The sequence below is a fragment of the Sebastes umbrosus genome, chromosome 4 (genome assembly GCF_015220745.1).
Source record: "Sebastes umbrosus isolate fSebUmb1 chromosome 4, fSebUmb1.pri, whole genome shotgun sequence".
NCBI lineage: Eukaryota > Metazoa > Chordata > Actinopteri > Perciformes > Sebastidae > Sebastes > Sebastes umbrosus.
The window spans coordinates 26,089,929-26,104,306 of NC_051272.1; the positions used below are offsets into that span (position 1 = coordinate 26,089,929).

General features: G+C 41.5%; 1 protein-coding gene across 1 annotated transcript in view; it reads left to right on the top strand.

Moving 5' to 3' along the window:
• The window catches only part of nrn1la (neuritin 1-like a), a 79,592-nt gene that overhangs the window by 17,624 nt on the left and 47,590 nt on the right, over positions 1-14,378 (top strand). The window lies entirely within an intron of this gene.

The window sequence follows — 14,378 nt, forward strand, 5'->3', positions numbered from 1 at the left end:
ATAAGTGGTCTTTCATGCTTTTTATACTACGTCACTAACCCTTACCGTGGCATTTTATACACAGATGCATTTACATCGCAGTCAGTACAGGATACATGGCGTACAAATTACACGCAGAAATCATGCATTATCGTGGCATTTATATGCCTTTTTGTGTGAACGGGCTGGACTTGCAGTTAATGGGCTGAACCAAACACATTTTTTGATATATTTGTTGAAATTCTCATTACATCCCGACAGCACCAATAAATGAAATGCTCTGACCAAAAAAAATCCATTATCTGTGGCTGTCAAGACTGTAATAAGGCTGTCCATTCGGCCCGAATGAAATGATTGGACGGGCTACCTGCCTGCCTGTGTGTACTGTGCCCCGTCCTTGCACACCACTTGTCTTCCACAAGCAATAGCCATGTTCGTTGTTCGTTGTTTTCGTAATGATGATTTTGGGGGAGTGGCTTTGGAGGGAGGCCTGAAGCAACGGACTGTCAGTGTTGCTGACTTGATGACTTTCTCGCTAGATTTAGCGATTTTTGGAGCTAATGCTGCCAGCTACTATCATTGGAAAAAAATTGGCAACACTGGGCTGGGTTTTTCGGTTGGATATTTTAAATGTCTTGCTAGTTTCTCAAATTACCGATCCTACCTTTAAAAGACACTAAAGTCTCTTTAAAAAAAGAATCTCTTGAGATGGATGGTTTTTCATTCCAGAGCAGCATCATGCTGCAGAGAGTATACTATGTGTGTTTCATACTGGTTTGCTCTGTGCTGTACGCTGCTGTTTGTCTCTGCTGCTGTAATGCGCCCTGTTCTGCTGACTTGTGTTTGGTCTGAAGAGGTTGTAACTTGTGTCTCATCTGGAGATGTTAAACCGTGCCTCAGGAGAACTTCATTAATTCATCTGAGATCTCTCTCTTTCTCTTTCTCTCTCTCTCTCTCTCTCTCTCTCTCTCTCTCTCTCTCTATCTATCTAGTTGCTGTTGCTCCATCTCTTCATCCTCCCTGGTTTTCTAGGATTCTCCCTCTCTTTCTGATCCTGTTTTTCATTGTCACTCTTCTGCTCCTTGTTGGTGTGTTTGTCCTTGTGTCCCGTGTCTGTGCTGAAATTCCCCCCTTTCTCGTCCTCAGCGCCTTTACACGCCCATCTCTCAACCGCTGCTTTATTGCTTTACATAACACAGGCTAACTAAACAGTTTTTTACACATCAATCTTTCATTACAGCTCCGTTGTGAGCTCTCCTTAACAAGCTTTTAGGCTGAATAATGCACCGACCGGTGGCCGGCGGCCTCTGCTGCAGGTCTGTGAACATCAGTTGTGTGTGTATGCAAGTGTGTGTGTGTGTGGGTATTATCAGATTCTCGTAGGTCAGATTCATTTCCATAGCAGAGCGGCAGTCGCTCCATTCACCCATCTGCTGCTTGCATTGCTGCGGACAGCTCTGTGGCCCTGGAGGGAAGTTGGAGGGTTAAGTGCCTTGCCCAAGGGCACACAGTAGGACATATGGGAAATTTCTCAATTAAGAAAACGACTGTTACAATTTCACATGTGGCACTGTAAACCGTTCTGTCTCACTTGGTCGGGCACCAATGACTTTAAATAGTCAAGTGAAGGTTAATGTGACTCCTCACAAACTAGTGCTCAAACATGTTAGCTTATTGTAAATCAATACTCTGTGCCTCAAGGGGAAAAGGTCAAAAAGGTGTATGGTGGCTGGAATGACTCTGAGGAGGATTAGTAAGGTCACAGGTGGATGTATTCGGTAAATGTTTAACTTATCAATATAAGTCACTTCCTTCAAAAACATTCTTGAGTGGAGCTGCTAACACATCCATCAACTCTCAATCAATCAATCCCAACTCGTCAAATGACGACGCTTATATCAGTGGCCCGCTTCAAACTATGACGCTCTAGGCACCCCTCTATTGTCAGATTTGTACGTGTCAGGGACGCCGTGTCAGTTTCTGCTCGTTACATGCAGAGTGTATTTTCAAAATAAACTTCTGCGTTCAAAGGAAATGTACAGTTTCCGCTCGTTACATGCACACAGTCTCTTTTCAAAATAAACCTCTAACATAGATTTACTTTTTTAGGTTTAGTTACGCAAAAAAACTAGCCTACATGCATAGGTTTAGGAAAAGATTGCGGTGTGGCCTAAGAATACTATGTTTGTACGGTTTCAAAGCTCCGGTGAGAAATTTTCTAAGCTACTCGCAGCTTCGCGGCACGGCACAGGGCAAAACAGCAGGCTGACATGTTCTTCTGTCTCCATCTCCCCCATTTCAGTGCCCAGGGACACTGCCGCTGCCGCACTACTGTACACACACGCACCTCTACACACAACAAACAGCGATATCCGTCTTGTAATAATTGATGTTGAATATGAATAATGAATGAAAGCATCCGAATAATGATTTGGAGGTTTATTACCTTGGCAACTGTCAAAGCTTTGAAGCTTCAAAGCTATCGGGTCCGCCCTAGCAACTGGCGCTAGTAAAGTACGGAAGTTACATAACAAAACTACGGTAAAATAAGTCAACGTTGACTCTGTTTCACATGGGACACGAATGGTCTCCTGGGTGAAAGTCCTGTGATTGTACATCAGTTGCTCTGACCGTCTAATAATAATGCGGATGGGTTTATTTACCTGGATGTAACTCTAGATCTATTCATACATTTGTAGCCCCCCGTCGCTCTGTATCACAAGTAAATGAAAGAAATCTAATATATCTACTTGGGAATATGTAAGGGATAATGTACAGCGAGCCGGTCATTGTTGTGAAAGAAACGCCCTGAAGGGGTTTGACCGGCTCGCTGTAAATTATCCCGCTTATTACACGGCTTCTTACTTAAGAAATCAATAATTTGACACAAAAACGGTCCGCCACAGTCTGAGATCAGAACTGCGCCTATAGCAATGGTCTACTATAAAGAAATAACAGACCATAGAACACCGTGATTAACCAATCAGTATCGAGTATTCAACAAAGCTGTGTAATAAATATATATAAAGCAGGACACAGCCTAACCACGTACGATCTGTCTAGTGTTGCGGGATGAAATCTGGATGTAAACCTATGCCGCTGTTAACTCATTGCGTCAAGCATAACTGAAGTGACGAAAATGGATGGATGGACGTTGCCTTGATGACATCTTAACAGCAAAAACATCAAGATAAAACAACTTAACAGCAGCAACACTACTATATGCTCTGTCACGTTTGCAAAGTCACAGATTTATGCTTGGCCAAAGACAGAAGGAAGTGGAGGGACTTTGTTTCTGCTCTATGCGCCTGCAGCCGGCACAATGGGGATGAGTGAGTGAGTGAGATTTATGCTTCAGTGTTGGTTCTGAAAATGATTCAGCAACAGAGAGGATCATCATACTTTCTTTTAATGTGAAAAGCCACTTTGTGTGGTTGTCACATAAATTAAATCTGTTCTGCGCAGCGACATATTCCTCTGTGTGCAGTCTAGTCTGGAGCATTATTTGTGCCATTTCAGTGCTCTCTGATAGGCTGTTATGTAATGTTGTGTATTCTTGCACACAACACCTCATAATGCTGCATGGGCACTTATGAATAAAGCACACATTGTAACTGTGCATAATTTTGACAGAAACTGTGATAATTATTTTTGGAACACGACTACATTTGCATGAGCTTTGAGTAGAATCGGAAATGGCCACAGACAGCGGATTATAAACAAGGTAATTATCTCAGGGTGTTGCACGAAGGAATAAAAACAAAAGTCCTGCTAAACTGAAGGGACTCGCAGACTGTAACTCGGTGTCTAAGTCTTGGCAAATGGACTTCCCAGAGGTGGAGTGAGTCGCAAACAGGACAGCCAGTATTTTGTGTTTTCATTTTTAACAAATATCTTTGTAAGCACTTAAACATTTTTTTAACGTAACCATGAGGAATCAAGTTTATTGCTCAGCTGGTTGCACTTAAAACACTCACGGAGCTGACAGAGTCATCAGGCAAGACGACCGAAAACGGCTGGAATGAGTTGGAGAGAAAATTCACTCTAGGCCTTTTCACACCGGGGGCGTGACAAATAAACGACATGAAAATGCGAAATACTCGCCTGCGAATATTGTATATCTAGGGCTTTTATTGTGAAAGGAAAGAATGTAAGGAGTAGATCTGGTCTGTGCTGTCTTTGACGAGATTGAAATGAGTAATAAAGTTTGCCGTCCTGGTTCGGACTACGGAGCCTCTCTGTTGATGTATCAAAAACATAGAGAGGGGAAGTCCCCCCCCCCACACACTTCCTGTGGACCCCATGGCACCTTATTTCAGAAACAATATGAACGGTAGTCAACGGCGAGAGAGAAATGTTTTTTTGATCCCTTTTGTCAATTTTAAAGATAATTTTGCAAGTCAAGAAAGTCTCAGTTTGTTGTAAAACTGTTGAAGTATAAGACTGTGATACTGGACTAAGACTGGGTTTTGGATTATTGCAGAAAATTTGTTCCGCAAGACAATCGTCACAAATGAACACCACTTTTATGATTTTTGAAGGGTAAATGCAATCGCCAGAAGTAAAAAGCTAACGTTAGGCTATAGACGAACTACACCACTGTCGCATGAACGAGAGTATAAACAACGAGGCTGTAAAGTAGGACAAGTCGGCGTGATGACGTTTAGTAGTCTCATTTAGCCACTTGTTAGCAACCGCCTTCTTAAAGACACATAAAGGCCTCAAAATTCACGAGTGGGATATTTACTGATGTATTTTATATCGTAGAGCAAAATGTTAAAATCACTTCAGCTAGTGTTAACCACAGACTTTATTTCAGGCATCTAACTAAAAACCCATAAAAAAAAACCCCATTGACTTCCAGATGAAGGATCCGGAAGTGCTAAAATGCTAATTCATTTCTGGGTTTTAGGACTCATTCCTGTAGCGCGCAACTCACAACGTGATTGGTTGATGCCTTTATTCGCGGTGTGAAAGCTCGGAAAATCGACCTTGTTCCAAAAAAATATGTATTTCATAGCATTTTTTTTTTTTTTTTTTTGCCATGTAATAAATTCTGTTTGAAAGTATTCATGACAAAAACAACATTTCAATAAAATATATTGACGCATTCGCTCAAAAAAAACAAAAACAAAAAAAAAACGTGCTGTTTGTATAGGCCTTAATTTGTTTTTTGATTACCTGGAAGCTGCATCTAAACTGACCAAAGACAGAAGACAAGCAAACGAGGGTTGTGAAGTCCAAACAGGCCAAAGTGCAAAGGTGTGGACTTCTGAAATTTTGTATCTATTTCAACCCCAAATGTTTTTACTTGTAAGCTTCGAACTTCGTCTATATTCCATGATGAGATTAACTTCTGCCAAGAAACAGCTGACGCTTTCATGTGATTTAGGAAGAAATCTTCTTCTTCTGGCTCCCCTCTCTCGTCTCCTGTGGCCAGGTGCGTTTGTTTTATTGTCAGGCGCTGTCCTGACGTGCAGAGGGGCTGATGGGAGCAAATCTGCTGAATAAAACACTGGCGCTGATGTTAAAAGCTTCCTGCCAACATGATTAGATCCTCCTCCTCCTGTGGTGCAACAGTCACTGAGGTGTGTGTATTTGAGTGTGTGTGTGTGTGTGTGTGTGTGTGTACAGCAAGGGACGCATTCAGCTTTTAAACGCCTGGAGGATCCCCAACCACTTTGCATGCACATACACACATGCACACACACACATTTTAAGGGTGAACAGACATTCCTCAACGAACGCCACTTGTTCAAAGGGCATTTTAATCACCCCAGTGTTGCTCTGAGGGGACTGAAATCGAGGCAGGAGTGTGTTCGTTGTCTCCACTTACAATGGTGTGTGTGTGTGTGTGAGAGAGAGAGAGACCAGTAGGGAAATCACCAAGAACAATCATGACCACACATCGCTGCCTTCTTTGTTTTATAGGAGAGACTGACAGATATTTACCACGGCAGAACGTCTTTGTCTCTGTCTCATTTTCTCTATCTTTCAGTCCATCTCCATCTCTCTCGTTGCTTTTTCTCTCTCTTTTACTTCTTTATCTACTTTCTCTCTGTCTTTCTGCACTTTTCCCCTCCTCCCTCACAGCTGTAACTCAGAGCAGCTTAGTTAACTTCCAGACAGAAAACTTACACATGATGATTTGAGTGGCTGTATATTTCCCCACACTCTCCCCTACTGTCATTTCCTCCTCTTCTTCCTCCTTCTCAAGGTGTCCTCTTCGCCTCCACTACTACCTCCTCCTCCCCTCCCCTCTCCTCACCAACCTTTTTTTTCTCACTCCATCGTCCCAACTTTCCCCAGAGCCTCCTCAAACTTTCCTCCCATTTTCTCTTAAAATTCTTCCCGGCTTCCTCTCTTTCTGTTTCTCAGATAAGTGCATCAGTCACTCCCACTCAGAGGATTGCCTCCGTTAGATCGTCTTGTGTGAGAGGGAGGTTGTACCCATCAGAGTCGGTCTCTGGAGGAATTCACTTTTACGCATGTGCTGCGGCGGTTCAAACTGAGCCTTATACATATTCATCGACGTAACTCGGCATATTTCCAAAAATGCGGAAAGTCTGATGTGTTCCTGTCCAACTTTATTAAGCTATGTGTTACATGCCACTCTGTGTGGTGGAAAGATCCAGAGCAGCACTGGAGATTTAGTGGAGGGGAAATTTAAATTTTTACTTCCAGGTTTTATTTGTGGAATACTATTTTTATTAGCAATGTCACAATACCGGAAAATGTAGTCGTTGATACCAATACCAGTGAAATTTGATACCACGGTAGAAACAAAAGTAAAACAATAAATCCCATGTACTTCAACATCCACTCCTTTATTACTGTTTGCATACTGCTTTTTTGTTAGGAAATTAAACAGGTCATGTATGTACAGTTCACTTTTTACATCACAGTTAGCATTAATAACATGCTAGCAAAGTATTACAATTTTCGTCAACAAATAAAAGCGTGATAAAGCTGCTTGGCATGATAAGCAGCATCTTGTGCTTCAGTAACACTGTGGCTGCGTCCAAAATCGCATACTATGCACTACATATACCCAATATGTGTACTATCATTCAACATACTTCTGTGTGAATAAACAGTAGTATGTATCTTTCCGGATGCACTGAGCAGTAATTTACGTCGTCACTTCCTGAGAGCCTCGTGGCCGGTTGGAGACGCGTAACCACGGTAACCCGTGCCAGCTCATGTGACCAAACAATGATTTGTGAGAATCATAAAGTCTGAACTAATTAAAAAATATATTACCCCTATAGCAAAGGGAAAGTTTATACTTACATTTATATTGAAGCGTTATTGATGTTGCTGTACATCTACGTCCGTTATGAGCGTCGTCGTCGTCGTCGTCGTTGTCGTCACTACCGGGACATTTATGCCGGCGTAGTGTCCAGTGTTTACAATGTCAAATTTAACAGAAAATAGTATGTAATTTGCATACTATTGCTTTCATACTAAGGTTTCAGACATACTTAAAAATCTCTTTAGTGTACTAAATAGCATGTTAGTATGGAATTTTGGATGCAAACTTTGTTTCAGCCACTAATGTTAGCTAACGTTACCAATTCTCAGAAGAATAAAAAGTGAAGAAACACATTTATGGAGTAAATTAGTTTACAATCCCACTGAAAATTAAGATTAGAATAAGAAGCAGAAACTAAACAGCTGGGACACACATCGAAAAACATCCACGCCGCCACATTGACATTTGTAAAAAGGAAAGCTAACGCTAGTAACGGCATGGATCTCTGGTGTTTAATAGGCACCCCTAAGTCCGTAGAAAGGAGTACAAGATCAAAAACTAACAGTAGTTGAATGACTAAACTGTGACTAAAACTACATTTTCATCAAAAGTAAAACAAAATCAGGTGCCAAGTGTGACACTGCTCTGACGGTGGTCACTTGTTCTTTACTGTAGCCTAATGACTAACTGAAGGTCATGGTTGATTTAGTATGTGTGCTACACTGTTGGATGTAAAAATAGCTTCAATTGAAGAGCACCTTCAATCATTTAAATATATGTGGAGAATCACCGGTACTCTTTCACTCAAGTCAGCTTGTTAGTTGGTTATCTGCCAGAGTATCTGATTGAGACAGTCACTATGCCAAAATCCAACAGTATCGGCTGGTGTTCATTTGAGACTCCCTCCGATCTGTCCAACTTTGTTAGTAGTGGTGCCGGCCTGTCTGGGCTTCAACCCACCTTAATCACAGTCTCGATGTTTGTTTGTCAGTGGGAAATATAGGTTTGGCAGTCAGTCAATGTAATTGGCTATGCACCAGCAACTTAAAGCCAAGACAGCCTTATTACGCAGGTTTTACTCCGCAAATCCCAACCCAAAGTGGGATTTCATCCAGTGCTAGTTAGTAGGAAATACAGTAGCGAATGTTGGTGTTGTGATTAACTGAATAAATGGAAAGTATGCACATGTAGTTATAATTGGACACATTAATAATATGTTTGAAAGAATAAAAGAAAAGGGAAACATGGAGCAGAGTGCTGTGGTAGAGGATTTTCCTCCCACCCTCTTGCTACAGCAATTTACACTCACTTATTGATCCAAATGCCACAGACATATAGTGTATCACCTGGTAGAGACACAGTATACCCAGCAGCAACATGCAGTCGCTGAACACTTCAACACCGCGCTGCAGTCATTTTACCTCATTCGTTTGAACGGCATCTTGTTCTTTGGAATGGAGACGATGGACACGGCCTCAGTGCGGCAGATTTGCTCTGTGAACTGAGAGAAGCACGAAGTAAAAGCACAGAGTTTGGAAGATGTTGCAGTACTAATGCAGCACAGTGCAGTGTTAATGGCTCAGAGACCCGGAGCACTGTCTGCATTTGTAAATACAGCAATTTTAACTTTTCTGTGTAAAAGGGGCCATAAACCCTTGTCTGTGACGTCATCAAGAGACACTTTGTGAAGCTGCTTCATTGAAAATTAATAACTTTGTGTACCCAGCCGTAGTATGGAGGATTTTTTGGGGCATAATGAATTAATAAACAGGTAGAAAAAATAGATGATGTATATTCTATATATTGGCTATGATTACATCCATTTAATCCGATTCAGTCAGAGACACTTGTGTCAATGCATTGATCATTTATAGCAAATGGGGTGTACAGTTTGGTGGAAAAGGCAGATATCAATGTTAGCGCTTCATTCAGTGTACAATAAAATAAGTATAGCACATAAGGTGGTGGTTGGGGTGGTGTAGGGAGCACTTCAGCAGATTTATAGTAAGAAGAAGGCCATAAAGCCATGCTATAAACTTGAATGAATCTGATTGGACATTACTTGCCAGCTGGTAGCCAAGCAGCTAATGAATGAGCCAATGGTAGTGAAGCATGAGTGAGGCAGCTGATGCCAATAAGCTAATGCAGTGGTTACCAATCTTGTCACTTGTTGCAATATCCACTGGTTGTGACCAGTTCCACCAAAAAGTATTTTTTTCCTTGTTTTATTTAACTAATTTTCAAATGCTTGAGGAGATAAAATTATTCAGTAATTCAAAACAAAGCAAACTGTAATGTCTGCATAATTTTGTGGTGCAGAAATATGTTTTTTCTGCTTTACTATCCTGTTAATCATGTCACAATCCCTAAGATTTATCTTGTGATAATTATTGGGAGTCCTGAGCCCCAGGTTGGGAACCACTGACCAGCGTCTTACAGACAGTATGTCTGTAGCTACAAAAAATACCTACGCAAAAACACAATTTCTGAATCTACAAACTTCTGGCCCTTGTTTTTAGCAAGAGCCAGTGTCGGTTTAGGGGTGCAATGCCATTGTTCAGACGGTCCATTATTTTGAAACCCCAATAGTACGAAAAATGTCCCATTAAAACCGAAAGCCCATTTGTCCATCAGCCCGTTATCCCGAAAAACAAACTGCCATTGTTCCGAAGGCCCATCGCTCCGAAAATACAAATTCTCGAACAGAAGCACAGGGCTAATTATCATGCAAAATTTCGTCATCGGATCATCCCGGTCGCAATATTTTTTTTCCTACCATGGCGAAGGCATGACCTGCCCGACTCTGAATGGCTTACCCTGATATTCCTATCCTAAACCTAACTAATCTCTCTCCTCATGCCTAAACCTGACCAACCCAACCAACAAAGGCAACAAGTAATAAGAAGCAGAGTGGCGGGTCATGCCTTCTCCAGTCGCCAAAAAAAGGTCAGATGATGTCATTCCGCATAATAATTGATCAGGTGCTTCTGTTTGTTGCACGGAGAGTGTGTATTTTCGGAACAATGGCTGTTTGTTTTTCCGGGATAACGGGCTGTCGGTCAAATGGGTTTCGGTCCAATGGGACATTTTTCGGACTATTGGGGTTTCCGAATAATGGGTCATCAGAACAATGGACAGTCCCCGGTTCGTGATGCAGTCAAGGCGACAATTAGAACAATTATCAAACCTCTCCACAGAGCCTCAGTGGGCTCCATCATTTCTCTGGTGTTTTTCTTCCTGTCGTAGTGGAAACATATGCAGTGATAAGAATGCGTCAAACTGTACGTCAGTCTGTTTCTTCCTCCACAACAACAAACCACCTACAGCATTGCCAGTCCCAAATGCAAACTAACAATATAAGCTAGATAGAAGTTCCTGCAGTGGAGGTGCAAACTTTGAGTGTTGATTGAAGTAGAAGAAATGCACTCATTGTTTGGGACTGATAACTACTGTATGAAAGTGTTATACATGTAAGGGAAAATGTACAGCGAGCAGGTCATTATTGCGATATGTGCCCTGATGGGGTGAGCGGAAGGGTCTTCAATCACCCTGAAGAGGTTCATTTTGCAATAACGACCCGCTCGCTGAACATTATACTGCTATAAAGAAATAACAGACCGTAAAATATTGTAATTGACCAATCAGAATCGAGTATTCAACAAAGCAGTGTAGTAAATTATGGTATGGAGTGGAGTGAGATGAGCTAACTTGTTTTGCTGGCAGATAGTTGCCTTAGTCAGTCTCCTGTGATGGCTGTGAATAACACCTCTTTTACACAACAAGCACCAAACATAGGGCTGCACGATTATGGCCAAAATGATAATCAAGTTTATTTTGATCACGCTTATTTATCACGATTACTTATAGATTTTAGAGCCAAAATATTTTTATTGCAATTTCACATTTAGATAAACAGAGCGCTGCTTTCACTTCCATGTTGTGCTACATTCCAACAGTAACTCTAAATGTTATCCTTTTACATTGTTATTGTCATCTATAGTGGTTATTTTCATAAAAACATTTAAATAATTGTATTTTGATTAAAATATTAGCTTCGATTTAAAAAAATCTTGGCATTAGTAGTTCTAATTATATCTTATAGGCTGCTTAGAGCCAGTGTTAGGAAGTTAAACAGGCCATAATTCTCTCTCTATTTTATATTGCTGTGAAAACATCTCCTTCAAGCAACTGGATTTATTCAAGTTTCTCGCCCAAAACTACATTTTACATGATTACATTTGAACGCATCATGATAACGTTATAATTTACCATAGCCCAATACCCATTTTTACTGATTACAGCTTGAACGCACCATAATGTAACTCAATGGAACCTCCGTTAACGGAGCATAGTAGCTCCGTGCTGTCGGCAGACGAGCCGGTCACTGTGATTACTCTGAGCAGCATCATGGGATCAAATTACAATATAATAAGTGTGAGATAACGTTAGTTGTTCCAAATGTTTTTAAGGTTGTTCCTCTGCGGTTTATTTTGGACTTGCAGTCGTGACAAATTGTGAGCTTTATGTCTTCTTCACTCACACTGAAGAACTTCCACATTGACGAAATGTTGTGTGTGTGTGAGACTTGCTGACTGTGCCGCTGTGTGCCGACATAAAAGCGTCATGTGGCGGCTGCACATGTGTGTGTGACTGGCAAAGGAAACGGATATATGAGACAGCTGAAAACCGTACGGCTTCAATCGGCTGCTGATTAACGTTGCATCTCTAGCTGTTAGTTTAGGAAGCACTTGATTTATGCAGCGGAGTTTTCTATGAGCGAAGCATGCATTTTAAATGTCAGTATCGTAGTCGATCATGTTCATTTAAGCCATGATCGCAATTAATATTCAATTAATTGTGCAGCCCTAACCAAACCGTAGCAAAGCTGAGTGTCAATTCTTTGTCAGTGGACCAGAAATGGGTGGAAGCAAGCCACAGCAATGAAGATATCAGTCTTCTGCTCCAAAAAATATTGATTGACAGCATGAACCAACCGATAAAGTGAACTGAACCTGTCAGTTTGTACAAAGATTCAGAGCCTAGAGAAGCAGTGAGCTGCCCTCATCCACTCTGCACAGTGGACGGCAGCAACTGCCCACTGTGTGTCTGAATATGTGATGAGATTAGCCAGCTTTTATATTCTGTTTCCCTTATTTTTTGCAGTAATTGTAATGTGCCTATTTGTATATGCTAGTTTAGAGAGCAGGTAATCCTCTGGTTACACTGTGGCAGGTCTGAGTGCGTACCTGGTGTAGAGCTGAATTGATTTTCTGAGGAAATGTTGCTGTGGAGCACGGAGGAACAACTACAACGGCATACAAAGTGGAAGCGGATGTTCTGCTGACATGGCGTATTGAGTGTTACCATAGCATGCTGTAACCATAGCAACATTTATTACAGACCAAAGGTGGTAAATGGCTTATTTGTAATTTCTTGCTTTAACTCTAACCTGACATTATTTGGCATTACTTTTGACTTATTCTTCACATATGAGTGGAAAATGGTTTAATCGTCATATATGTCATATTACAACGTAATATCATAATGTTCAGCTACTAGTCTGATGCTCCTCTGGTGCAGAAATGATCTGAATCAGCACTTTATGTTTGCCCTGATAGTAGAATAGGTTGTCACGCTGGCTCATTAGCATGTGTAAAGGATTTACCTGTCCCATGAGGGAAATTAGGAGAAACAGCCATATTTCACTGAAGGCTGAATGTAGCCTGTGTGTTCGGGCTGCTCTTAGGAGAAACTTCTGCTGTGACCTCAAATGTGTGGTGTATCAATTAATATTCATTCACCTACAGTCACGTGTCACCATCCAGTAGGAGCCAAAACTGTTTCTAATACTTTATTGTTCCGTCGTTTAACTTTAACACAGTTTCAAGATCATCCAGAGGTTGAGAGAGAAGGGAAGGCATCTGCCTATTGAGCGATGAGGAGAAGAGGATTGATGATTGAAATAAAGCAAGGTATCTCTGTTTGCGGGTATGCGTGTAAATGGGTATGTCCTTTGCATAACTCGAGAATCGCTCTTCCGATCGACTTCACACTTGGCGGGTGTATTTCCGGGGACCCCATGAAGTGCATTGTCGAATTTAGTGCAATTTGGACACGCGACACGTTCAATATTAATAAAGTTTGAATAAATATGCGACCAGCGCTCCGTGCAGCAGCAAGGGGCTTCAGGGCTCTGCAGACTGAGATGAGCATCTCGTCTGCTGCGGAAAGACTCAGTTAACTTTTGCTGCTGGATCCTGGATATATTCTTCTAACGCTGGATAATGTTACAACTAAACTTTTCTTCACTTCTGCAGCTGGCATACTCATCGATTACAATCATACGAACGTTATAGCCTATGTCACGTGAATGCTGGATAAAACGTTGCAACCGGGAACTTCTTCATTTCCCTGGAGTCAACACACGCGGAAAGCCAACTGGAAGCAGAATCGAACCTGAGTGTATTTCACAGTTATGACCGTGAGTAAGCTGCGACTGGGGTGTGTTTTCCCTGTGAGTAAGACTGTATTTCCCCAGTGTCAGACTTGATACTAACTTATAATACTAATAACGTTACTGCCGCTAATCAAATCCAATGCCCTACTTCATAACGGCAGTGGTTATGTGAATTATACTCCTACAAATTTTTAACAATTGTCATCAAATTTGGTACAGAACATTTCTGGATCAAGCCAGGAAAAGTTACTGTTTTGGATCTTTGATGTTCCAAACTGTTTTATTATAGCTGTCCCTCAAAGTTAGCTCAAATGCTGTGGGCCTATATTACAAAAAAATGTCATATCCTGAACGCTTTGTGTTATTGCCACCACATGTGGTTGAAATCTCTGTCTATCTGTGTATGTATGTCTATCTGTCCTTCGCATATCTTGAGAACCGTTCATCCCATCAACTTCACACTTGGCGAGTGCAAGCAGCCATACCGTGGTTCTCGACAGCGCTGTAAACTGCCCTACTTGGGGCCAAGCAATCAGCCTGTTTCAGACAGGCACATGCTCTGAACGGGCCCTTCACTAGTGAAGGATAAAAGACAAGTTTTTCTTTCAAATGCTTTTCCTTTATGAACACCTGCCCTGCAATAGAGCGAGGGGAGAGAGTTGCAAAATATCACTACAAGCTCCAATT